Source organism: Nematolebias whitei, chromosome 1, assembly GCF_014905685.2.
Source record: "Nematolebias whitei isolate Nwh7 chromosome 1, NemWhi1, whole genome shotgun sequence".
NCBI lineage: Eukaryota > Metazoa > Chordata > Actinopteri > Cyprinodontiformes > Rivulidae > Nematolebias > Nematolebias whitei.
The window spans coordinates 14,152,682-14,178,758 of NC_056498.1; the positions used below are offsets into that span (position 1 = coordinate 14,152,682).

A 26,077-nucleotide genomic window follows, 5' to 3' on the forward strand; every position below is an offset into this window, starting at 1 on the left:
TGGCCAACCAAAAATGGGAATGAGTCAACATGGGTCACGTGTACCGGGTGGTACAGTGTCATATTGCCAATCTGCATGTGAACCATTGCTATAGCTGTCAGGGTTGTTTTCATTTCTGAGAGACCCTGCATTTCTATAGCACAATCAGATAGAGGTATTATCCTGTTTTTCTCGGCTGCGGCTGTCCTCAGCTCCTCGAACAGTTTAGCTGACATAATTGTTATGTCTGCCCCACCGTCCAGGAGTGCTTCGTGTGTGAGGACACCTTCGAGTGTTACTGACAGGTACGCCTTTTTGGCGGCCCCCTTTCTGATAAAGTTACACAGAAACCTTTTGGTTTTTTTCTGACGCTTTTTCACGCGTTCAGATTTATCTGTGTAATCTTGGTTTGTCTGAACCGTCAGCACAGCTGTAGCTGTTTCTGCGTGTTCAGCTTGCGATGACTGGTCATCGTTTGTGTGTGTGATTACCCCCCTTTCATCCGATGAGGGGTTGTTTGAGGCAACAACAGCAACGTCTTGGTGTGTTTCACCGACATCTGTAGTGTTGTCATTCGCGCCCAACTCTGTAGTGAGTACCTCACTGCATAGTGCTTTTGGTCGGCTTCCCTTGTCAGTGTGTTTCAAATCTTCTAACATTTCACGCAATTTTTCTGTCTCTTCCGAGCTCAGAGGTGGAGGGCCTTTTTTCTGGGATTTTTGTGATTTTTTCGCCTCTGGACGTTTCGTCCGAGGTGGGGGGCGGGTAGGTACGTCTTTTTGGGGTTCCTCTCGGTTCCCATTTTTTTGCGTCCTCCGCTGGTCCCATTTACGATAATCACGTTCGTCCTCTGAAGGAGGAGCCTTTTTGTCCCAGCGTGCACCTTCATGATGCGGTTTGTTAGTCTGAAAATACTGCCTTTTTTCTCCCTTTTTAGGAGGGGGTGGCGATGCACGCCTTCCTTCTAATTCTAGGGAGTGGGGTTTAACCTTTACACCAGGAAACACTTCTATGGGCGTCTTGGCATGACAATGTGCCTCAAACACGTTCACAGCGCACTGTTTAATCTCACTGATGGATTTTTCTCTGTAATTTGCCATCATTTGCACTGACGTTTGAATGTCAGGATGGAGATTTTTGCTGAAAACAAATTTAAAACCTTCTTCTTCCTCCATTCCGGTTTCATTTCTGCTACCAAAATAAGCTTGGAAGATTCTTTTGTAATAAACTTTTGGATGTTCATTCTTGCCCTGCGTGACCTTGTCTGCGGCTGGATACCCAGCAGGCCCTGCGCAGGAGTCGTACTCTTTGATCAGAGCTTCACACAGAAGTTTGTAATCCCTTCTCGTTGCATCTGGTAGACGCTCGATGAAGGTAAACACCTCTCTGTCCGAAGTGAGTCGTATCAGACTGATTTTATCTTCTACCGTAGCGTTTGGATAAGCTCTCAATCTGAAATCCAGATCTCTGAGGTACGCTTTTGTTCCAGCGGAGCCCAACGGTTCAGGGATGAAACGTTGTACATATTTTGAGATTTTTTGCAAGTCATCCATTGATGGAGAAGATATCAATGGTCTCACATGCGTGATCAGTTGTGGGGGTGTTACTCTGCCTGTTTGTGTAGGTGATTGGATGGGTCTAAAAGCACTGTGTGAGTAAAGAGGTCGTTGAGTAATTGGTGTATTAGTCCGACTTTGTTCAAGGTCTGGTTTGGATTCCAGGTCACCTTGAACAACATTCTGACCTTTTTCTATTGCTGCTATTAGTTTCGCCTCACATTTTTTTAAATGTTCCTGGGATGTACAGTAGTCACCTTCTAAGCGCATATGTAGCTTTTGTAGATTTTGTTTATCTATTTTGCATTGTTCCAGTTCAGTTTTTGCAAGCTGCAACTGTTGTTGTAGCACATCATTATCTGCACACGTGGCTTTGTACTGACGGTCTATTTCTTTAATCTTTTCATAAGATTTTGCTTCTAGTGACGCCTGCATTTCTGAGAGATCCTTCTCATGTGTTTTAGACATCCAGTCAAGGCGTTCCGACCGTTCATCCAATTCAGCTTTTAGAAGCAGAGAGATTTTTGCTAACCGTTCAAGGCTAAGCTTTTTACTCTCTGTGTTTAATGTTCCTGCGGCCAGACTTTTCAGCTCTTCTTGTCTTTGAGCTTCATCAAGTTGTTGTAATTGCTGTCTTTCTTTGCCAATAAGTGGATTTGTCAAAATATGTAAGGCCCCCAAAATGATATCATCATTTGTTGGTTTTGAAAAGTTGTCTTCATCTTCTTCGCTTGTCATTTTTCTTCTATTTAAAGATTAAACAGGAGAATTTTAATGTTTTAGGTTTTTCAAAATAAATAAAATCAGCAAAGTCTCTTTGTCTGATGTATTTACTTTTATTTAGTGATTTATCAATTAAACGTGCACTATCCTTTTAGCAAATGAGTAAACTTTTTCCAACTTTGTGAAAATCTGTAACTGTTTCTATTTTTAAAAAGTTAATGTTTATTTTTGTACCTTAGTTTTAAGGGATTACCAGTGAAATAAAACTTTTTTGGTGAATGCTTCTTTGCATAAATACCTTATAACTTTTAAAATGCAAGATAACAGTAATTTTCAGCTTTAAGGAACGTTTATTAACTCGAAAAATGCCTTTTAGAAAATTAAAACGTTTAATTTCACTATTTAGACCTAATAAGCGAGTGAAACCTGTCTTCTCAAGGTTGTCCAGAAGATGTCAGCCTTACCTTACTAATCTTAACTCAGACACTGTTTGTGTTATCCACTAGGGGAGCTATAACTTCCTGTGGCGTTCGGTTGACATCCTGTTGTTAGCCGCTTAGCTTGAAGTTAGCTTCGGCTAAACTCGGTTAAAATCAACATTTCTGAACGGATTTTTTACACAAACGTGGCAAAATTTCAACAAACACGACTTCTTAGCCTGAACATGAGTTTTTGGAACAATATTGCAGCTTCATTTAGTGATTTTAAGCGTAGTTAAAACTCCGGTCGTTAGCTGTTTAGCTTAAAATTAGCATCGCTAGTGTTGTTTGAAAACATCATTTTATGACGAATTTTAAGCTCTAACGTGGCAAAATTTCAGCGAATATGCTTCGAAGCTTTTAACCAGCGTGTTTAGAATCACTTTAGAGGCGTTTTTCAGCTTTAAAAAGCAGATTTTATTTCCCTATGAAAACGAATTTTCATTTCCGGGTCACGTGACTGAAATCACCAATGGCAAAGCAGCGCAGGGTGAGAGGAAGTGACGTAGCCACGCCAGTCAGCCTTCTCAACCAATCAGAGCGCTCCACAACAGCGAATTTCAACCAATCACGAAGCGTTCTCTCCAACTAGCAAGTTAGATTAGCGTGAAATAGTTCGTCAACTTTTCGTCTTTTAAACTGTCAAAATGCACTTTTTCTGTTAAAAATTGTAACGAATCAACTCCTAACTGTGTTCTGAGATGGCACTCAGCTTTTAAAACGTTTATCCATCTATTCAAAATACTCGTTCGAACTGAACAGAACCGAACTGGTCCACAGCCGGGTCTTAAAGCAGAACCTCGTACTTTTAGACAGAATAACGTCTTCCACAGCTCATCAGCTCTTAGTTACACGTAACAGACGTACAAATTCAGCTTTCATAAAGACTCAATGACACAATTTCAGCTTTTAAAACATTACTAGCCCAACGCTTAGAACATGCAGCGTTTGCTTGAAAGGCGCAGCTCCGAGCGCGCAGCTCCGGCTGCGTTCTCAATCACAGCTGATAAACCGTTACTTTTTCAACATGCCAACATTTAAAAAATCAATCTTACACGTATCAACAGTCATTTATGAGGCGTGCGGGCCACCAGTTTGTAGTGAGTCACGTGGGTACGTGTCACTTGTTGTAGTATGACAAATATATGAAATATATATGCATACAATTTCACGAGTTCCTCATCTTTCTGACTGTGTAATGCCGTGCATTGAATTTAACAGAAATGCGAACGAGAGACGTTATTACCTTTGACCCATCAAAATGAATGGAGTCATTTATTTTCAGAATCAAAGTTTAACATCAAACATTTACATTAATTTGGCAAAATATGAAAATAATAACAGACAGTTTCACAAATAATGAACTTCAAATCACTCGGCGGTGATTTGAGGACTTTGCTTCAGATATTTCTAAAATATCTGTACTAGTTTTGTGAGAGAGAGAAGAGTTTAAGATGAAATGGAGATTATCTTACAGAGAACTATGTGAGAGAATTAATATCTGTTGACCAGAACGTGCACGCTTCATCAGATTTCAGCTCGCCTCCGGTACACTTTAGTCGAAGAAGAGACCGTTACCTTGTTGATGATAGATCAGCTCGATAGAGAGTCCTCCAGACCTTTCAGCGTCTCCGTTGAGAGCTGCTGAAATCCTTAGATAGTCGTGCGTGGGTTGTTCAAACAGAAGTTATAATTCCAACGTCTCTGACTCTCCTGAATTCTCGAATTCTCTTCCATTCACTTCACCATTCTCCATGAATTCTAACCAATTCTCTTCAGAACTCCTTGAGCACTGCTTCAGAACTGCTTCCGAACTACATGAGAACCGCTCCAGAACCAACTTGAACTGGAAAGTTGCCACATTTTAAATGGGTCGACTTCCGGTTCAATTTAGAGCTTTCTGATTCGTGGATTGACCAGAAAGAGGTGTGGTTTTTGACGTAAGGTATTATCAGAAGTCGAGGTCAGGGAATGAATTTGTTTTCAACATACAGAAAAGATTATTGCAAAATACCAGACTTTTTGGAGCCTCTATTCTGATTATCTTCTCAAATAGTTAAACATGACATTTCTTCTTCAGTAAACATTTAGTTGACCGAAGCTTCAACTTTCACATACTTACGACTTGGCTCATTTCAGACAGAAAATCAAGAAATGCATATTCAGGTGATTTCTTCTTTGAATGAGGAATAAAAATCATTACTTACTGTTTATGTAAAATAAAAATGAGTAGTTCTTTTCAACCTGTAAGCATTGAGTGAAACTAACACAATTTGATTATCAAAACATTTGTAAGACAGTAATGATTATAGAGGATTGTCTTTTCTGCTTGATTAATTCAAGAAAGAAAGTCATCAGATGGCTCAGACTTATTCAGATCAATGAAAATAACAGTCTCTGTCCATCTGGTAGATTTGAGGTCATCAGGGTCAGATAAGGGTCAGATCATCAGGTCATCAGGTTCACTACAGTTATATTACGAATAAAATATTGACATTTGCCATCTCCACATGATTGCATTCAGTTTTTATTCACAATTTGTTTAGTGTCCCAACTTTTTTGGAATCCGGTTTGTATGAATATATTATGGCTCATTATAAAACTAAAGGCTTTGCACACCTTTAAGGGATAAATATCACCTGATCTCCCTTAATGCCCAAGTTGTAAACTGAAATTTTTTAATGTTAGGAGATGACAAAGTTGTTGTAGTTTTGGTCAAAAGAAAAATATATGAATAAATGCTAAATGCCTTCGCAAAATGTAAAAATAAATGCTACGTGCAGTTTGTAATGTTGCTGAAGGTCACACTCAAGGTATGTGTAGAAGGTGACACACCAAGTTTTAGGTCAACATCTGTAAAAATAACTGAGTTGTAGCTATTTTTTTTGTTTCTGTTAACTGTGGCAGCCAGACTTGATATAGAATGAGTCCAGTGTTAACCGGTTGTAGATGTACATTCAATAATTACATTCCAAATTAGGCCTGTAATGATAATAAATCTTGCTTGGCAATTAATTGCCTCAGAAATTTTTGTGATAAATGATAATATTGTTTGAAATTTGACAATAATTAGCGATTATTGTCAACTTTAAGAAATTTTTTTTGAATTTGTTTGTTTGTAGTACCTTTTTTTGACCACTGTATGGTAGCATAAGACTGTTTGAACCAAAGGATGGATAGTGAGGGAGCAAGCAGTGTGTCTCTTTAAGAAAAATGGGAGGGGGGCCCCTTGACGTGACATGGGCTGTCACTCCTTCCTGTTTGGTTCTCAAAATGACAGACGCTCGGTGTGATTTGAGCTCTTTAGCATAGCATTTTTCATACAAAGCTTTTAATAAAAAGTTCTCAGCCTTTTTTTTTTTTTTTTGCAGAGAAAAACAACTGTTTACATGAAAGCACGGGTTTCAACCGTGAATTTTGGACAAGACGGAGATTTTTTCCCAATTTCGGCCTGTTAGCTTAGCTCGTGGCTTAGCTTCTCAGCTTAGCTGCTTTTAACAATCCAAAAATGCGATTTTGGATTGTTAAAATTGATTTTAAAGAGAAAGAGAAAGGGAGGAGACAGTGAAGAACACCGGAGTTGAGCCTTTTGTCATCCAGTGTCTTCAGTAGAAAGAGAGAGACACGCAAAACAAAAAAGCCGATAAATGAAAATGAGGTCGATAATTTTAATTTATCATGCAATTAATTGATTTATTGTTTATCACAACAGGTCTATTCCAAATGTTTTGTTAAATCCTTCCAGTGCTTCATCATACAGTATATTTTGCTAATAGACAAATGTGGTGGACTCTTAACAGTTTATCAATCAACCTTTATTTATACAGGTAAATCCCATTGAGCCTCGAGGACTCATTTACAAGAGAGACCTGATTTCAACAAAGAAAGATGACAACAATGGACAACAGCAACAACAATAAGCAGTTATAAAAACTCATACTACAGTTTTTTTTTTTTTTTTTTTTTTTAACAAATAGGATGGCTAAAAGGAAAAAGGTAACAAAACAAAAAAAACAGCTAGATTCCAAGACAAATGTATAAAACTAAAAACAGGAACATGTCTGCATTGGTCCCTGCCAGGAGTCCAACAGATTCTTAAAGCCACTTAGAGAGGTCAAGGTCGAGAGCTTCAAATCTTTTTGTAAGATATTCCAGGAGACAGGAGCGGAGTAGGAGAAGGCCCTTTTGCCTAGTTCAGTCCTCACTGAGGGAACACTGCAGGTAATAATGTCCTGAGAGCGCACTCCGTAGCTGCACTCACGCAGAGACATGTAGGAGGAGATGTATGAAGGCAGCAGACCAAGAAGTGATTTAAAGATGAAAATGTACCAGTGAGAGAGTCTGCGTGAAGTTAATGATGTCCAGTTAACCAGTGAATACTGGGTGCAGTGGTGGGTACGATAATCACAGCCAGTTATGAATCTTAGTGCACCATGATAGACAGCATCCAACATCTGCAGGGTTCTTGTAGGAGCGTTCATGTAAATAATATCACCAAAATCAATTGAAGGAAGGAAAGTCACAGATACAAGGCGTTTTCTAGCATTCAGGGTTAGACAGGATCTGTTTCTGAAAAAGAAACCCAGTTTAACTTTCAGTTTCTTTACCAAGTTTTCCACATGGAGCTTAAAAGAAAGATGTGAGTCGACCAAGATACCCAAATATTTATAGGAATCAACAAACTCAATGGGGACACCATTTGAGGATAAAATCGGAGGAAGAACTGCTGGGACCAACTTCCTATTTGAAAAAAGCATCCCTTTGGTTTTTTCGGCATTTAGGACAAGTTTGAGGTGAAACAAATCAGTCTGGATGTAGTTAAATGCAGATTTCAGAAGCTGGAAAGCCTTATCAACAGTTTTAGCTCGACAATAAACAACTGTGTCATCAGCATAGAAATGTATGGATGCATTAGGGATGTTTTTACCTACATTATGTATGTAGATTGTAAAGAGGGTGGGTCCTAAGACTGAGCCTTGTGGTACACCATTGTTGACTGTTAAATAACTGGAGGAAGTACCATTATGTTGAACACATTGCCTCCGGTCTGAAAGATAGTTAGAGAACCAACCAATGGTGTGATCTGAGAAACCAATTTCTGAGAGTTTATGACACAAGATGTTATGATCCACAGTGTCAAAAGCTTTAGACAGGTCTAAGAAAAGTGCAGCACAATAATCCTTAGCATCCAGTGCTTCAACAACGTCATTAAGAACCTTCAGTGAAGCAGTGGTTGTGCTGTGTTGTTTCCTGAAACCAGATTGATGTGGAGGTAAGATGTTAAATGAGTCCAGGTAATCTTTGATTTGAGAGTTTATCAGTTTTTCTAGAACCTTGGCTAAAATGCAGAGTTTAGAGATTGGTCGATAGTTGTTCAGTGATGTGGGGTCACCTCCCTTCAGCAAAGGAAGAACAAAGGCTGTTTTCCAAGTGTCTGGGATGGAGTTTTGTCTTATGGAGAGATTGAAGATGTGGGTCACAGGGACTGTGATGATATGAGCAGCCAGCCTTAAGAAATAAGGTGGAAGTTCATCTGGACCTGCAGATTTTTTAGGATCAAGATCTTTTAACAGTTTATTGACCTCACTGACTGAGAATGGAGAAAAAGAGAAGGTGTGATTAACTGAGGATTGACTTGTAGGAGGGATTTGATTTGTAGAAGTTTGGTTATTAAGTGAAGTGGCTGATTTTCCATTAGTTACTGTGTCAAATAAAGAACTAGAAGCAACAAAATGTTTGTTGAAACAGTTCAGGATCTCGTGCTTATTTGACACAGGAACAGAGTTAACGAGAAGTTGTGATGGGAGGTCAGATGATTGGGGGGGTGCCTGAGAGAGATTTAATTGTTTTCCAGAATCTGTTAGGGTCATTTAGATTTTTGGAAGTCTGAGATAAGAAATAGTTGCGTTTTGCTGCTTTGACAGAAGTTGTACATTTATTCCTCATCTGTCGGAAACTCAACCAGTCAGTGTCTGAGCCAGATTTTCTCGCTGCAGCCCAAAGATGGTCTCTCCTGTGCAGGAGGTCAGCTAGCTCTGGAGTAAACCAGGGGCTGTCTCGTCCCTTTATTCTGAACTGACGAAAAGGAGCATGTAAGTTCAGGAAATAAATGAAATTATTATGGAAATAGTTCCAAGCAGAGTTCACATCATCAGTTAACAGAATACGATGCCAGTCAAAGTGAGACAGATCCCAGAGGAATGACTGTTCACAGAAATGTTTCAGATCCCTTTTTTTAATTAATCTGGGCTTAGAAGGTGGAAGTTTACTATTTCTTAAAGCCGCTGTCACACAATGATCACTCAAAAGATCAGCGAATACACCTGTACCAGGGAATTTGTGAGGCATATTAGTTAGAAACAGGTCTAAGATGGAGGAATTGTCAGGATGGCTTTTATTTAATCTGGTGGGGGAGTCGATCAGTTGGGTTAAATTAAAAGACAAGCAACATTCCTTGAATTTGTCACAGAGGGGGGTCGACTTACACCAATCAATGTTGAGATCTCCAGCTAAAAAGACCTCTGTGAATTTTAAATTACCAAGGAATTCCTTCATGGCATTTAATGCTTCAGGTGAAGCTGTGGGGGGGGCGGTAGCAGCAGACTACAGTTAAAACCTGGCCTCCATTCAAGGTGATGTTTACAGATAAGGCTTCAAACTGGTTTGGAATTGTTTTGAAAGTCACAAGACTTGAAACCAGAGTGTCTCTAATGTAAATAATGACTCCACCCCCCCTTTTTTGACGATCACAGCGGTAGATGTTAAATCCATTGATTGCCACGTCATTATTCATTACAGATTTGTTGAGCCAGAACTCAGAAATAAAGATAACATCAGCCCCAGAAGAACTGACCAGGATTTTCACAGCATCAAGTTTTTTCAGAAGGCTACGAGTGTTTACATGCAGAAAATGGAGCCCAGAGGCGTTTTTAAAGTCATTTGGTGTGCTGTAATTAGTGGGGGGTCCAGGGTTGGGTTGAATTCCTGAGAGCAGTAACAACATTATTATCAGACATTTTCTTGAGTTTTTTGTGACAAAAAAACATCCAGTGATAACTTTGTGCAACATTCATTAAAATGTATCCAGTGTTTTGTGACATATTTTTTGAACTGACACACAAATAAAAACATCACTGCCTGCCTTTGCCTTTTGATAATATTAAAAAGACATAAAGTCCATAAAATAAGTAATAGGTAAAGGTCTTTTACTGTTTTTATGAATAACGTTCACTCTGATGTTGCGCAGCTGTCTTGTGGGGTACCCCAAGGTTCAGCTTTGGGCCCAAACCTTTTTTTTAATTGTATTTACACCCTTTAGGTTTTATTTTGAAACGTTACAGTAATGTGTCTTCCCATTTGTATGCTGACGACATTCAGCTATACTGTTGTTTTCGAGCCTCCGAGTTCCATAAATTGATTGAACTCAGAAACTGTCTGTTAGAGATCAAAACATGGCTGATTGACAACTACCTGTAGTTAAATGCAAACAAAACTGAGACTCTTATTATTGCCTCTGATGATAAAATTCCAGTTAACAGGCAGTATCTTACGTTTTTAAATCCTTCTGTAAATAATAATCTCAGAAATTTGGGTGTCGTCTTTGATAGTTCTTTATCTTTGGACAGTCATTGTAAATTGTTAGTTCGAAATTGTTTTTACCATCTAAGAAACATTTCAAAACTACGATGTATGGTATCACAGAAGGAACTAGAGATGATTGTTCATGCTTTTATTTCCTCTCGTTTAGATTACTGTAACAGCCTTTTAATGGCTCTGAATAAATCTTCCCTAGCTCGCCTTCAGTCTGTGCAGAATGCTACAGCAAGGCTGCTAACTAGAACCCACAGAAGAGCTCACATAACTCCTGTTCTGGCTTCTCTGCATTGGCTCCCCGTGCATTTCAGGAGTCATTTTAAAATTTTGGTCCTAACTTTCAGGGCACTTCATGGTCAGGCTCCCAAATATTTATCGGACCTTTTAAAGCCTCTCTGTCCCACCAGGACTTTGAGATCTTCAAATCAAATATTGCTGATGGTACCAAGAACTTACTTTAAAACACGTGGAGACAGATCATTCCAAGTGGTGGCCCAGAGGCTTTGGAACGCTTTGTCACCGCGCTGCTCAGATTCCAATGACTCTTTTAAAAAATATCTTAAGACTTATTTATTCAGTCTAGCTTTTAGTTAAATTTTGTTTACTTTTTTGTTTTGCTTATGAAGCACTTTGTGATGTTATTGTCTGTGAAAGGTGCTATATAAATAAAGATTACTTACTTACTTAAGCAGACCTGCTCCATGACAGCTTTAGCAGCGGTTCTCAAGCTTTTCATGCCCCCTAACTATATAATTCTCTATCTTAGATCTTCAAAGTTCATTCTCAATAATCCAGGTAAAAAATCCGACAAAGTTAAGTCAGGTCATCTGGGTGGTTTCTTTCTTTTTTCTTTTTTTGTTTGTTGTTGAGACGTTTCGTCCTTCATCCAAAGGACTTAATCAGTCCAAGGAGCCACAACAAACTCAGTCCCACAAGCAGCACATTCACATAGTGGGTCAAGCAGTTTGCTGGTGGTAAGATGGTTTCTGGCCCACTATATGAGTGTGCTACTTGTGGGACTGAGTTTGTTGTGGCTTCTTGGATTGACAAAGTCCTTTGGATGAAGGCTGAAATGTCTAAAAAAAAAAAAAGAAAAGAAAAAAAGAAACCATCCAGATGACCTGACTTAACTTTGTGCTCCCTGGACCTTTAATCTTTTATTATGATGGCAAAGAGAAACAGCCAGCTGAAGTCAGTTATGATCTCTAATACCATCAAACCAAAATACACTTTAGAACCTTCAGCACCACTTCAATAAATATTTCAATGAATGTATGTACATTGTATATATTTAAGCCTGTATGCCTTTTTAAAGCGGTATGACCTCAGAAAGTTTGTGCACATGCAAGTGTTAAATGGCCAAGTGGTCAGAGGTTACATGTGAGTGCATTTAAGGTAAAACAAACTATAAACTCATGCCTTCACCCATCTTATCTGGGAACATCCTGTTATGAGTAAAAAGAGCGTCCACTATTGAAAGGCTTCTTTTTCTGTCTTCTCTGAGTTGTAGCCTGGGGAATCCTGAACTGGGCGCTAATTCCATCTATTTCTATCTCCTCTCTGGTGACACACAGCGTCACACCATGCGTGCGTGAGCCCCTGATGTATGCATTTGGAAATTGCGCTTGGCGTGTAATAGGGTTTCTCTATTTTACGCGGATCGATTATTTTGTAGAGAGACGGATGAAAAAGTGGGGCTGGGGCTGCACCTGTTAAAAAAAAAAAAAGAACTGTGAGCGTGAGTTGTGCGGCTCCCCGGTGAGCTGTTTCACTGTAGCCGAGGTGATTCATGAGCCCCAATAAGGGCACTGGCAGTCCAAACTGTTGGCCCACCCCTAATCCGCCCCCATAGGGGACTACTGAATAATTTCTGCCACTTTCTGGTTTAAGAGTCCCTGTGGCTGTTGGAAAGAACTCCGTTTAAAATATTCTTTAAAAGTTTTAAATATAAAACAATATAAAATTAGGTTACTTTAGTTCGTATATTAGAAAGCAGTCAGGATGTCATCTTTAATAATAATAAAAAATGATGAGGAAAGCTTATTGTGCTGTTCTGTTTCATATACATCGTTAAGCATATTCAGATATAACTACAGGAGCCGAGATTGGAGCATAAGTAATAAAAAGTGTTTCCTCTAAGGAAGGCTGAGGTGTACGCAGTCGCCACAGGCTAGATGAAACACGTAAAGATGTTGGTATGGCTTGTCTCTAATTTTACAGCTCCAACAGCGGAGACCTTGGAATTATTGAAAAATCTAAATGCGGAGCTGCTGAGATTCATAACAGGCTGGTGGTTGTTATACTTTTTTTTTAACTTGTATGATGGACTACCATCAAAAATACACTCACCTTTTAACGGTGTCATGTTTAACAGGTAATGGAATTGCAGCCAACAGTCTAAAATGTAATTTTTTGTTTACAAAGTAGATTTCCATGGATTGATTAGGGCCCAGTAAAATTAAACATTTCTGAATTTTTCAAAAATTCCCGGTGAGAGTTGGACTCTGCCAAGGTTGCCCTTTGTCACCGATTCTGTTCATAACTTTTAGGGACAGAATTTCTAGGCGCAGCCAAGGTGTTGAGGGGATCCGTTTTTGTGGTCTTGAGCCGGAAAAGGGTAGAGTGCCCTCTCAGTGTCAGGAAGGACGTCCTACCCCAAGTGGAGGAGTTCAAGTATCTTGGGGTCTTGTTCACGAATGAGGGAAAAATGGAGCGTGAGATCGATAGGCGGATAGGTGCAGCGTCTGCAGTGAACGGGCGCTGTACAGGTCTGTCGTGGTGAAGAGAGAGCTGAGACAAAAGGCGAAGCTCTCGATTTACCGATCAATCTACGTTCCCATCCTCATCTATGGTCATGAGCTTTGTGTTGTGACCGAAAGAACGAAAACTCGGATACAAGCGGCCAAAATGAGTTTTCTCCGCAGGGTGTCTGGGCTCTCCCTTAGAGAGAGGGTGAGAAGCTTGATCATCCGGGAGAGACTCAGAGTAGAGCCGCTGCTTCTCCACGTTGAGAGGAGCCAGTTGAGGTGGCTTGGGCATCTGTTTAGGATGCTCCTGGACACCTCCCTGGTGAGGTGTTCTGGACACGTCCCACCGGGAGAAGACCCAGAGGAAGACCCAGGACACCCTGGAGGGACTATGTTTCTCGGTTGGCCTGGGAACACCTCGGGATTCCCCCGGAGGAGCTGGACCAAGTGGCTGAGGAGAGGGAAGTCTGGGCCTCCCAACTTAGGCTGCTACCCCCGCGACCCGACCCCGGATAAGCGGAAGAAAATGGATGGATGGATGGATGGATGAATGTTTCAAATTCCTTTTTTTAAACCGTCCCTAAATTTTCACGTTTTTTTCTCGGGGGCAGCTGTGGCTGAGTGGTTAGAACAGTCGTCCTTCAGTGCAAGAGTTGGGGATTTGATTCCACCAGCAGTCACCTGCCAAAGTGTCCCTGGGCAAGACACTGAACCGCTCATTGCCTCCGATATGTGTCTCATTGGTGTATGAATGTGATAAAGCTAGACCTGTCGCAATAAACAATAAATTAATTTATCTCACAATAAATTTAAATGATCAACCTCATTTTAATTTATCTGCTTTATCATTTCTTCATGTCTCTCTCTCTCTACTGGACACTGGATGACAAAAGCTCAACTCCGGTGCTCTTCACTGATCCTTCCCTTTCTCTTTTCTCTTTAAAATGCATTTTAACCATCCAAAATAGCGTTTTTGTATCGTTAAAAACAGCTAAGCAGAGAAGCTAAGCTACGAGCTAAGCTAACAGGCCGACCTTGGGAAAAAGCTTCCGTCTTGCCAAGACTCCAAAAATTCACGGTTGAAACCCGTGCCTCTGTTTAAAAAGTTTTTCTCTGCAAAAAGAAGCAGAGAACTTGTTTACTGATTTTTATTAAAAGCTTTTGAGTGAAGAATGCTATGCTAAAGAGCTCAAACCACACCGAGCATCCGCCATTTTGAGAACCAGAAAAAAAGGAAGGAGAGACAGCTCATGTCACGTCAAGGGGCCTCCCTCCCATTTTTTTAAATAGACAAGCTGCTCGCTCCCTCACTATCCATACTTCGATTCAAACTGTTTAATACTGCCATCCGGTGGTCAAAAAAGGTACTACATACAAAACAAATTAACAAACATTTCTTCTTAAATTTTACAATAATTATTGATTATTGTCAAATTTCAAACAATATTATCATTTATCGCAATGATTTCTGAGACAATTAATCGCCCAACAAAATTTGTTATTGTGACAGGCCTAGATAAAGCACTGATTAATCTTTGTACAGAAATAGTAGAGTGCTGTATGAATGAGTAAATGAGGGCAGAGATTGTGTTGTAAAGCGCTTTGAGTATCTTAATAAGATAGAAAAGCACTATAAGTACAGTCCATTTACCATCTTGTAAGTTCTGATCCAATTAAGATGATTTGATGAAGCTTGATACACATATGCATCATCACTCGGTGGAGTATTGTTTATAAACTGTCCAGATGACCTGACTGAAAAATGTTGGATTTTTTACCTGGATTATTGAGCATGGACTTTGTTGTTTTCAACCAGTTTGACAAGACTGTCAACAAGGAAGAGGACCGGCAATGGAGGAGGGGGCATACCAAAGAGACCATCTTATCACAAGCTGAACTGGTTTGTTCCACTGTGGAGTAAGCTGTTGGGGGAAGAATCAGTTTTGTTGCGTGTTTCCTTGACCGATGAAGCCTTCATGATTGAAGGCGAAACGTTTCAGCACCAAAAAAAAAGAAACTGTCCAGATGACCTGACTGAAAAATGTTGGATTGTATACCTGGATTATTGAGCATGGACTTTGTAGTGTTGTTATAGTTTTCATTAATCTAGTTGAAGATCATATGGGCAGCACGGTGGCGCAACTGGTAGAGCTGCTGCCTCTCAGCGAGCAGGTCCTTGGTTCAAACCCCGGTCCAGGGGCCTTTCTGGGTGGAGTTTGCATGTTCTCTCCGTGCATGCGTGGGTTTTCTCCGGGTACTCCGGTTTCCTCCCACAGTCCAAAAACATGCATGTTAGGCTGATTGGTAACTCTAAATTGTCCCTAGGTGTGAGTGAGAGAGTGAATGGTTGTTTGTCTCGTTTGTCTCTATGTGTCCCTGTGATGGACTTGCGACCCGTCCAGGGTGTACCCCGCCCCTCGCACAGTGATTGCTGGACATGGGCACCAGCAACCCCCGTGACCCAAAATGGAATAAGCGGGTAAAGAAAATGGATGGATGGATGGATAGTTGAAGATCATAGATTAAAATCAAAGTTAAAATAAAGTATTTGCTTGTCCAGACCATAACATCTAAACCTCTCAAGATAATTTCATGAAACTTCATACTAATTTGTAGCGCCTCTAGACAGCAAGTCACATAATCTTTTCATCAAACAGCTCCAAGGTCAAAGGTTATACAAGAAAGTAACTTTTTCGGACCATAACTTTAGATCTGCTCACAATAATAATTTAACGAATCCTGATACAAATTTGTACCACCACTAGAGAGCATGCCTCATAATCCTCACCTGCCCAGTTTTAAGGTCAAGGTCAAAAATCAAGGTCCAACACCAAGATCCATCCATCCATTATTTTTAACCGCTTCTTCCTTTTTGGGTTGTGGGGGTCGCCTGTGCCCATGCCCATCTGTCATTGTGTGAGAGGCTGGGGACACCCTGGACAGGTCTCCAGTCCATCACAGGGACACATAGAGACAAACGAGACAAACAACCATTCACTCTCTCACTCACACCTAGAGACAGTTTAGAGTTACCAATCAGCCTAACATGCATGTTTTTGGTCTGTGGGAGGAAACCAGAGTACCCGGATAAACCCACGCATGCACAGAGAGAACATGCAAACTCCACCCAGAAAAGTTCCTGGATGGGATTTGAACCGGCAACCTTCTTGCTAAGAAGCTACAGCTCTACCATCTGTGCCACCATGCCACTCATATATGTACGTTCTCCATATTCATATTCTATTAATCAACATTGTTTTCCTGAAGAACCTAACAAAAATTTGAATATTTTCACTCCCTGTCTCTTTTTGTAGTACATATATTTGATACATTGTTTTAAAAAATCTTTCTAAATTCCTCCACCATGCATCTTCTCTCCCTCTCTTATCTCCGACAAACTAAAACCATGTGCTCTATTGTTTCGCTCTCTCTACAATGTTGACAACTTCCTGTTCCACGTTGGTGTATTCTGAATAGTGTACTGTTATTCCAGCGTGTCCAAATCTCATTCTTGTTAATAATCTCTGTTCTCGTCTCTCCCACTCTTCTTCGAATCTTATAATACCACCTACCTTTGTTTTCTTCATTCCATTCTTTCTGCCACTTTTCTTTCAGTTTTTGTTTAATCATGCTTCAGATTTGCTTATGGTTATTGTAAAGTTGATTTGTTCTGTTGTCCCTATCTGCTGCTTTATTTCCCTCAACCCAAATGTGTGCTGGTACCCATAGAAATGTCACTTCCAAATCCATCATCGGTATTCTGAATAATGAATGCTGCTTTTCTAATCAAATGTCTGGTCTGTGCTGTAAACTTGTACGTGCTGAACTTGAATCTGAACAAACTATTGTTTTTAATGGTCTTACTTCTTCTATTCACTATACTGCTAATAATAATGCTAACATTTCCCCGGTGTATACTGGCAATCCATTTGAAATCCATTTAACTTGTTTCGTCTGAAATTCTGGCATAATGATTGCTATTCCTATTTTCCCTGTTGGGTCTTTTGAAGCATCTGTGTAAATCTGAACATTATTATAATTATTTATATATTCCTGCACTGTGTATAAATTAAAAATTAATATTTTATCTTTTTTCTTCTCCATAAATGTTAAACCTACTTTTGCAGTCTATAGTATTCATGGTGGTATTCCTAGTAACTGTACTGTTGGACTTATTGTTAGGCTTCTTGAACTTCTTCTACCTTCTGATCAATCACCAAGCAAAGCTTCTTGTTTCCCTCTTTACATTTTCCCAACATGGCTTTAACATGTTTAGTGTTGGATGATCCAAGTTATTTCCTTGCTGTGTTCTTCTTAATTCTAAATGGCATTACTCACATCTCCACTTTAAGTTCTGCTGTTGGGGCGGTTCTCAACGCTCCTGATACTGATTCTTGGTGCTTGGTGTTGTATATTGTCAAGTTTCTTAGGATATGTTTTTGCTGCTGATCCATAATTTATACTACCATAATCTACATTTGACCTGATCAATCCAGTTGTTTAACTGTCAAAAATGGTGTACCACAAGGCTCAGTCTTAGAACCCACTTTCTTTACAATCTACTGTATATAAATGATGTAGGTCAGATCATTCCTGAGGCATCCTTACATTTCTATGCCGATGGCCCAGTTGTTTATTGTAGAGCTAGAACAGTTGCTAAGGTTTTCCAGCTTTTACAGTCTGCCCTTGACATCATCCAGTCAGGTTTGTTTCATCTCAAACTGGTGCTAAATGCTGTTAAAACCAAAGGGATGTTGTTTTCAAACAGGAAGTCAGTACCAGCTGTCCTTTTTTTCTGTTATATCTACGAATGGTATTCCTATTGAATTTGTTGATTTTTATAATTACTTGGGAATCTTGGTCGATGCACATCTCTGTCTTAAGCCTCATGTCGAAAACTCGGTAAGGAAACAACTGAAAGTTGAACTGGGTTTCTTCTTTAGAAATAGATCCTGTCTGACTCTGAATGCTAGGAAATGTCTTGTAAGTGCTACTTTCCTTCCCTCCATTGATTACGGTAACATTATTTACATGAACGCTCCTAAGCACCCTGCAGATGTTGGATGCTGCCTATCACGGTGCGCTAAGATTCATAACTGACTGTAACTACCGTACCCATCACTGCACCCTGTATTCACTGGTTAAGTGGTCATCATTAACTTCACGCAGACTCTCTCAATGGTTCATTTTCATCTTTAAATCACTTCTTGTTGGGTTGCCTTCATACATCTCCTACATGTCACGTTGTCAGTGCAGCTACAGTGTACCTGCAGCATCCCCTCAGTGAGGACTGAATTCAGCATAAGGGCCTTCTCCTACTCCGTTCCTGTAACCTTGTACAAAGAAGGAATCCCTCTCTAAGGGATTTTAAACAATTATTAAGTTCAATACAAAAATCAATGCAGACATTTTCCTGTTTTTAGTATCCTGCATCACTTTATAATGTAGCTTGTTTTATTATTTTGTTTTATATTACTACTTTTATTTACTTTTCATTTTATATGCTTTTTTATGACTGTTTATTGTTGTCTGTACCTCATCTGTGTTTTTGTGTTAAATCAGGTCTCTCTTGTAAATGAGTCTTTGTGACTCAATGAGACTAACCTGTAGAAATGAAGGTTGAATGAAAAATCTGGTGTTGTATTCTCTTTAGTGACGTTCTGTCTGCTCCCCATTCGTTTCCCGCCAAACATCTCATATTGACTTTTTTTTTTTTAATTCATCAAAAAAATTTTTGGGATTTGTATATTTTATATTATTTTCACATCAAACAATATAAAACAAGCTCTTAATCCGTTCTATTTCTTGATTATTTGATTTCAGTTTTTTTACTTCTGTATTTCTTTTCTGTGCAAATATCATTGCCTTTGTTTTCCCCACTGAAAATTTAAACCCCCATTCAAATGCCCATCTCTGCATTTTATTAATAGCATCTTGTATTTTCTTTACTGTGAATTCTATATTTGTACCTCAGCCCACGCCTTCTTTATTTCAACAAAAACACAAGATCATATCTTTTTTTTTTTTTTTTTTTGCATTATTTGTTTGATGTTAGAGTGATTGGGTTGTAATTTTCTAGTTTAGTGTTGTCTTTTCCAGGTTTTCTATGGGTTATGTTAATAATGACTGACTCCTTGCAGCTGCATGGCAGCTCTCCCTTCCCAGACTTTGTTGTACAGCTCCAAAATGATTTCTTTAGATGTTTCGCTGAGATGATCCATCATTAAATATCAAATCTGATCCTTTCCTGGTGCCGTTTTCTTGGTTTTTCTGAGTGCTCGGTTCAGTTAATCTTTTTTTAAATGGCGAGTTCAGTAAATGATCATTTTCTTCAATATTTAGTTGTAAATGTTCATATTTTAGTTTTGTGGCTTCCCTTGCTTTCTTTCCCTTCTCACTAATTTAACTTGTACTATGATTCTTATTAAAGTTTTCAGCTAATATTTCAGCTATATCTTAATGATTTCTTCTTTATCTGTATTCAGTATTGGATATCATATTCCTTTCTAATGTCATTCATTCTGTTTATCACTCTCCAGGTTTAGCAAAGTATTTTAAAGGCTTTATTTCTTGACTTCATTACTTTATTACAGTCACTTGTCCACCACGGTTCTATCTTCCTCCCTTTCCTTCCTCCTCCTTTCTTTACTGAATGCTCTGTTTCCTCCAGACTGACCTATAAACACATACATTTATACTATTTACATCTGCTGTCATATCAGTTTTCTGTAATTCTTGATCACTTGTATATTTAAATTTATTCCATTTTGCTTTATTGAAGTTCCATTTCATATTTCCTTGTACTTTGCTACTTTCTGGTTTTATTTTAATCTTAAAAGGGTAATGATCACTTCCATTTGTTGTATTTCTATCAATATCCCATTCACAACCACCAGCCAGGGAGTTTGCTACCAGTGTTAAATCAATTGCTGATTCTTCTCCTGTTCTAACATTGATTCTGCTTCCTCTCCCATCATTAAGACACACTAGGTTTTTTAACTCCATCAATTCTTCAATTTTTTGACCACGTTTATCTTATTTTTGCCCAAAGTGTACCATTAACGTTGAAGTCCCCACACCATATTACCTTTCCTTCCAAATATCCCATCATCTCCTCCATTGATTCAAGTGATATAGTTTTACATGTGTTGTAATTTATTATTTTATACTTTCCATTATTATCCCATATTTCATTGACAATTTAATCTAAATCTATTCCTTTTCCTATTATTTAATATTGTATTTTTGTTTTATAAATATTCCTCACCCTCCTCCATTTCCCTTCTGATGCTATCATATCCTTTAAAAACGAAGTCTAATGTTGATTTTAACCTGTATAGATATTACTTCTGGTTTTTCTTCCAATCTTTCAATATATCCCTTAAATTTCTGTCCATTCATAGTAAGACTCCTGGTGTTCCATTGTAGTATTAACATGTGTGTTTATCCAACGTTACTGGTCTCCCATCTATTTCCAGCCCTTTATTAATGTTTTCCCATGACTCCTCTTGGAATCCCAAAAACTTTTCAGCACCCTGTGCTAATATTTTAATATTCTCTGCTCTGTGTTTAACCTGATCTACACAGGTCATGACATAAGCTATGAATAAAATGAACAATTCTAAATATAAAGTGATGTTTTCCTTTGTTTGCAGTTTGGTTTGTTGTGAGACTTGATTCTTTTTTGTCCCTGGACACTCCTACACTCTTAACCCTGATATCAATTGTATTTACACTTTTTAGTAATCATTAATTATTATTTTATGTTTTGTAAAAATGTTGTCTCATTACTAAATCAAATAAGTTGACTGTACTTTTTTTTACTAAAATATAGAGTGTAATGGGCAGCACGGTGGCGCAACTGGTATAGCTGCTGCCTCTCAGTGAGCAGGTCCTTGGTTCAAACCCCGGTCCAGGGGCCTTTCTGGGTGGAGTTTGCATGTTCTCTCCATGCATGCGTGGGTTTTCTCCGGGTACTCCGGTTTCCTCCCACAGACCAAAAACATGCATGTTAGACTGATTAGTAACTCTAAATTGTCCCTAGGTGTGAGTGAGAGAGTGAATGGTTGTTTGTCTCTATGTGTCCCTGTGATGGACTTGCGACCCGTCCAGGGTGTACCCCGCCCCTCGCACAGTGATTGCTGGACATGGGCACCAGCGACCCCCGTGACCCAAAATGGAATAAACGGGTAAAGAAAATGGATGGATGGATGGATGGATAGAGTGTAATGATCTTGTTAAGCAGAGATTACTAAAGATGTTTTGATTTTGAAATAAAGGGGCGGGGCCTATTCAAACTCTGCCCTGCTGCTACATGTTCGGGCAAGTTCCCGAAAGCTGCTTCAGTGTAGCTTATATTTGTATCATTTTGATTTGTTGGATTTCTACTGCCCTCTTTCTCACCTCACAATTCCCAGAGTTAACTCTCCCTACGTTCTTCTATTCTGTGCTCTTCTTCATATTTTGGACGTCTCTGCTTGCCTTTACTCACCGCTGCTGTGTATCTGACATTTGTATCTGGCATTTGCACCACCATCTTGGGCCTCATCACCAACTACGACGAGAGTGCCTACAGAGATGAGGTGAAATCACTGACCAGCTGGAGTCAGGAAAATAACCTCTCTCTAAATGTCAGCAAAACAAAGGAGATGATAGTGGACTTCAGGAAACAGCGTGGAGGTCAGCACTCCACCATCTACATAAACGACGCTGAGGTGGAGCAGGTCAGAAGCTTCAAGTTCCTCGGCATTCACGTTACTGAGGATCTGTCCTGGACTTTACATACAGACACTGTGGTCAAGAAAGCCCAGCAAAGACTCTACGTCCTAAGAAGACTAAAGAAGTTTGGTACGAACACCAGCATCCTCACCAACTTTTATAGTTGCACCATGGAGAGCCTGCTGACGGGCTGCATCACAGGGTGGTACAGGAACTGCACCAGTCAGAGCCGAAAAACTACAGAGGGTGGTGCAAAAAAACAGAGGACATCACTGGTAGCAGTCTCCACACCATCCAGGACACCTACCACAGCCGAAGTTTGCGTAAAGCACGCAGCATCATTAAGGACCACACCCACCCAGCACAAGGACTCTTCTATCTACTACCCTCAGGCAGACGATACAGGAGTCTGGTATCGTGTACAAAAAGACTAACTGACAGCTATTACCCACAAGCTGTCAGATTACTGAACTCTTAATAAATAACACTGAACAACTGGCAATAACATTGCATCAAGCCACATCTGTGACAATTAATATGACTAATTTTAGCATCAAGATCCTTTTACTTCTTGCACAAGTAGGGCACGCAGCCACAAAATCCTTTACATCCTGATTCAAAGAAGGCCACCAAAAGTGTTTCTTAACTAAAGATAACATCCTAGTGACCCCAGGGTGACACGACAACTTGTGTGTGTGTGTGTATCCACTCGAGTACCTTAGCCTTGATGCTTGTGGGTATGAACAGTGTCTCAACAGGTCCAGATCTGGGGTCAGGTTCTGTTTGTTGAGCCTCCAGAATGTCAGTCTCTATGGCCCAAGTGAGTGTACCAACCACGCAGGATGAAGGAAGGACGCTCTCTTCTTGTTCGGGACAGTCAGGGGGGAAAAACTTTTTACAAGTACTTTCAACATGCAATGCTTTATTTTTTTTGCTGTTCAGTTTTACAGATTATCATTGTTTTCGGCCTTCAGCACCTTCACCATTTCTATATCTACTTTTTTATTTCTCTAGAAAATATAATTGGGGTTAAGAATTCCTGTTCATCCTCCTTCCTCAATCCGTGTTATTTAAAATTTCTCCCTCACTACAAATTACTCTTTCTGCATCCAAACTATTTTCCTCCAATTCTCGTTTACTTCCATGACTATCCGATACCCTCTCACATTCCTTCATACAGTAACTCTGCCGCTTTCTCGACCTCGTCCTCTTCCACTCCTTATGTGTCAGATTCTCTAACATCATGTCTTCATCCTCATTCTACCTAATTTGCCATTTTTACCCAGTCACATTCCAGCTTATACCAACCGTCCAGTCCAAAATCCACAAAAATTTGTCACAAAGTTGTCTGTATTCCTATCTGTCTGTCAATCTCCAGCATCGGGATCTGTTCTGAGTCTGCCATATACTGGAGGGAGCTCATCAGCTGAACCAGGAACAGCTGAGAACAATAAGAATGTGCTATGTGTTGTCATCATTGTAGAACTTAGTTCTCTGTATTTAACCCATCACACATGAGATACACCCAGGTGGAGCAGTGGGCAGCTATGTAGGCGCCTGCGGAGCAGTTGGGGATTGGGTGTCTTGCTCAGAGACACCACCGCTAGGCCTGTCGCAATAAACAATAAACCAATTAATCGTATGATAAATTAAAATGATCAACCTCATTTTCATTTATCAGCTTTATCGTTTCTTCGTGTCTCTCTCTTTCTACTGAAGACACTGGATGACAAAAAGCTCAACTCCGGTGCTCTTCACTGACTCCTCCCTTTTTCTTTGCCACTCAGGAGCTACAAGTTCAAGTTCAAATAGGTTTTATTATGATTCGCATCACATGTGGTACATGAGGTGGAACAAAATTGTGTACACAGATTCCCAGTTACATCCAACAACAGCAAAAATATAAATTGTAAAAAGAAACAGTTATAAGGATCTAAGATATAAGCTAAGAAATACTCTAAAAACAACAACAACAACAGGCAAAGAGGAAATGGAGTCCTCACAATTCCCTGCTTTGTAACTTATATCAAGGAGCGGACTATAAAATTATTATTTGAACATCACTTCAAAAGTTGACTGGACTATTATCCTTTTATGATGCCTAAAAATTCACCTGTAAGTAATTTATAAATAAGAACAACCTTTACAGCTTTTTTGTGAAGTTCCTCACGCGTGGCATGCATGAGTAAAGGAACAGTTCTTTCTTCTAAAATTTGTTTGACAAGGAGCATGGACTTTGGTGTTTTGAACCAGTTTGACACGACTGCCGATGAGGGAGGGGGTGGACACCAGAGGAGAGGGCATGCCCCACAGACCATCTTAGCACCAATATAACTGTTTGTTTCCACTTTGGAGTAAGCTGTTGGGAGAGAATCAGTTTTGTTTGGTGTTTCCTCAGACTGATGAAGCCCTTCGGATGGAGGGCGAAACGTCTCAGCACAAAAAAAACTAATAAAAAAAAGTCCAGGTGACCTGACTGAACATTGTTGGATTTTATACCTGGATTATTGAGCATGGGCTTTAGTGTTTGATAAAGATGTAGTTGTGTTTAGGTGAAGCTTTGCCTAGGCAGGCATAGTTTTACTTTTTATAAACAAAATGTCTGATTTTACCCTTAAAGCTGCAGCACCTTTAGTAAAGTCATGTCTTACTTTTCCAGACATGTTTTCATGTGGACAGGTTTGCTGAAGTGATGGCTAATGTTCGTATTCTTCCACTCACTTTTGATTTTGATTGTGTCGGCACACATTTTGCTACAGTTAGTTATGTACAAGTACAATGTACAAAAACATTGTTTTCCCAAATCATTGACATACTTTAGATTTTGTTCAGTTATACACTTTTTGTTTCATTTTAAATATTTAAATTCATGGATAACTGTGGAAGACCTGTCTTCCCCATATATTTACAACTTATCAACTTTTGGTGTCTACCTGACCAAAGACAGCCACCACAGCTACATCACCTTAGTGAACTAAAAACTCTCACAATTTTGCAGATAATGTGTAAAAATATGGTAGTAACTGAGAGTCATTCACAACAAATACTGAGTGCCAACCAGTTGTGCAAGCGCATGCAGCATTGATTGAGATTGTACATGAAGTTATTTTTTTTAGATTTGACCTTAACAAGTAACTTCACCACTTCTCTTCAGAAGATGTTCTTACTTTAAAACTCTGGCCTAAAAGGTGTCAGACAATACGCATTCCCTCAAAGAATCTTGGACATTTTTTAAAAGTTATGTAATGATGCCACGTTGTCTTTTGCTTATTTCCAAAATTGCTGTGCAGTGCACACACCAACTTTAAGTTGCAGCCAGTTGTCTGCCTGTATGTTGCATTGAATCTGAACATGGCATTTATTGGATTAAAACAGAGTGGCTAGATGGATCCATAGTTTTGTGTAGCAAAACATTTTGTCTTTATTTGCATGCTAAGTCATAGCTCTCCATGAGTATACACACATCCCCTTTCACACACAGGCACACACACACACACACACACACACACAAGCTTGACTTAATATGAAAGGCGATCGTTCACGCTTCACAAGCTAAACAGTTCATTCGGCTCCTGGTTGTTCTGTGGAGGAAAATAGTTTGCACATGTGAACAGATCATTTCTTGCCATTTATGTCTCGCATGGCCTTGTTCATCCTATTAAAAGAAACTCTCCAAAGCTCGAGCTGTAAATCATAACCATGCTAGCTCGGTTCTGCTCTCCGCTGTTTCTGCTCTGTCTCCTAAATGACAAAGTACAGCGCCACCACAACAGGCTTGCCAACACACATTGCCATCAGGCTACATCCAAGCACCACTTGTCAGGATGGCTTTCTATCATTGTTGAATGGCTTCTGGCTTCCTGTCTTGAATGACTGACTACCCTGTGCAAGGACTTGAAATATTGTTCACTGTAAGGTTCTTGTCATATAAAAATTTGAAATCAGCAAACAGTTTTTGGATCATTGTTTTAAATTTATCAAGAGTCTAAATTAATGAAACACTAATAAAATGCTGGAAAACGCAATTTAAGAGCCCAAACTGTTGAAATTCATTCATTCAACCTTTATTTATACAGGTTAATCCCATTGAGCCTCGGGGACTCATTTACAAGAGAGACCTGTATGTTTATGCTAGCCAAATGCAGGAAAAAAGCTAACTAAAAGCCAGACGTAGTGGAACTAGCAAAAAGCAGAAAAAAACTAGTGCACACCTAGAAGTAGCAAAATGCAGGAGGGCACCAGTATTTAGTCAGAAGAAATAAAAAATAAGCAAGGTGATGGA

General features: G+C 39.5%; 1 protein-coding gene across 1 annotated transcript in view; it reads left to right on the forward strand.

Annotated features, from left to right (window-relative positions):
- sorcs2 (sortilin-related VPS10 domain containing receptor 2) overlaps window positions 1-26,077 on the forward strand; it is a 690,706-nt gene that overhangs the window by 23,342 nt on the left and 641,287 nt on the right. The gene's annotated exons all lie outside the window — the stretch shown is intronic.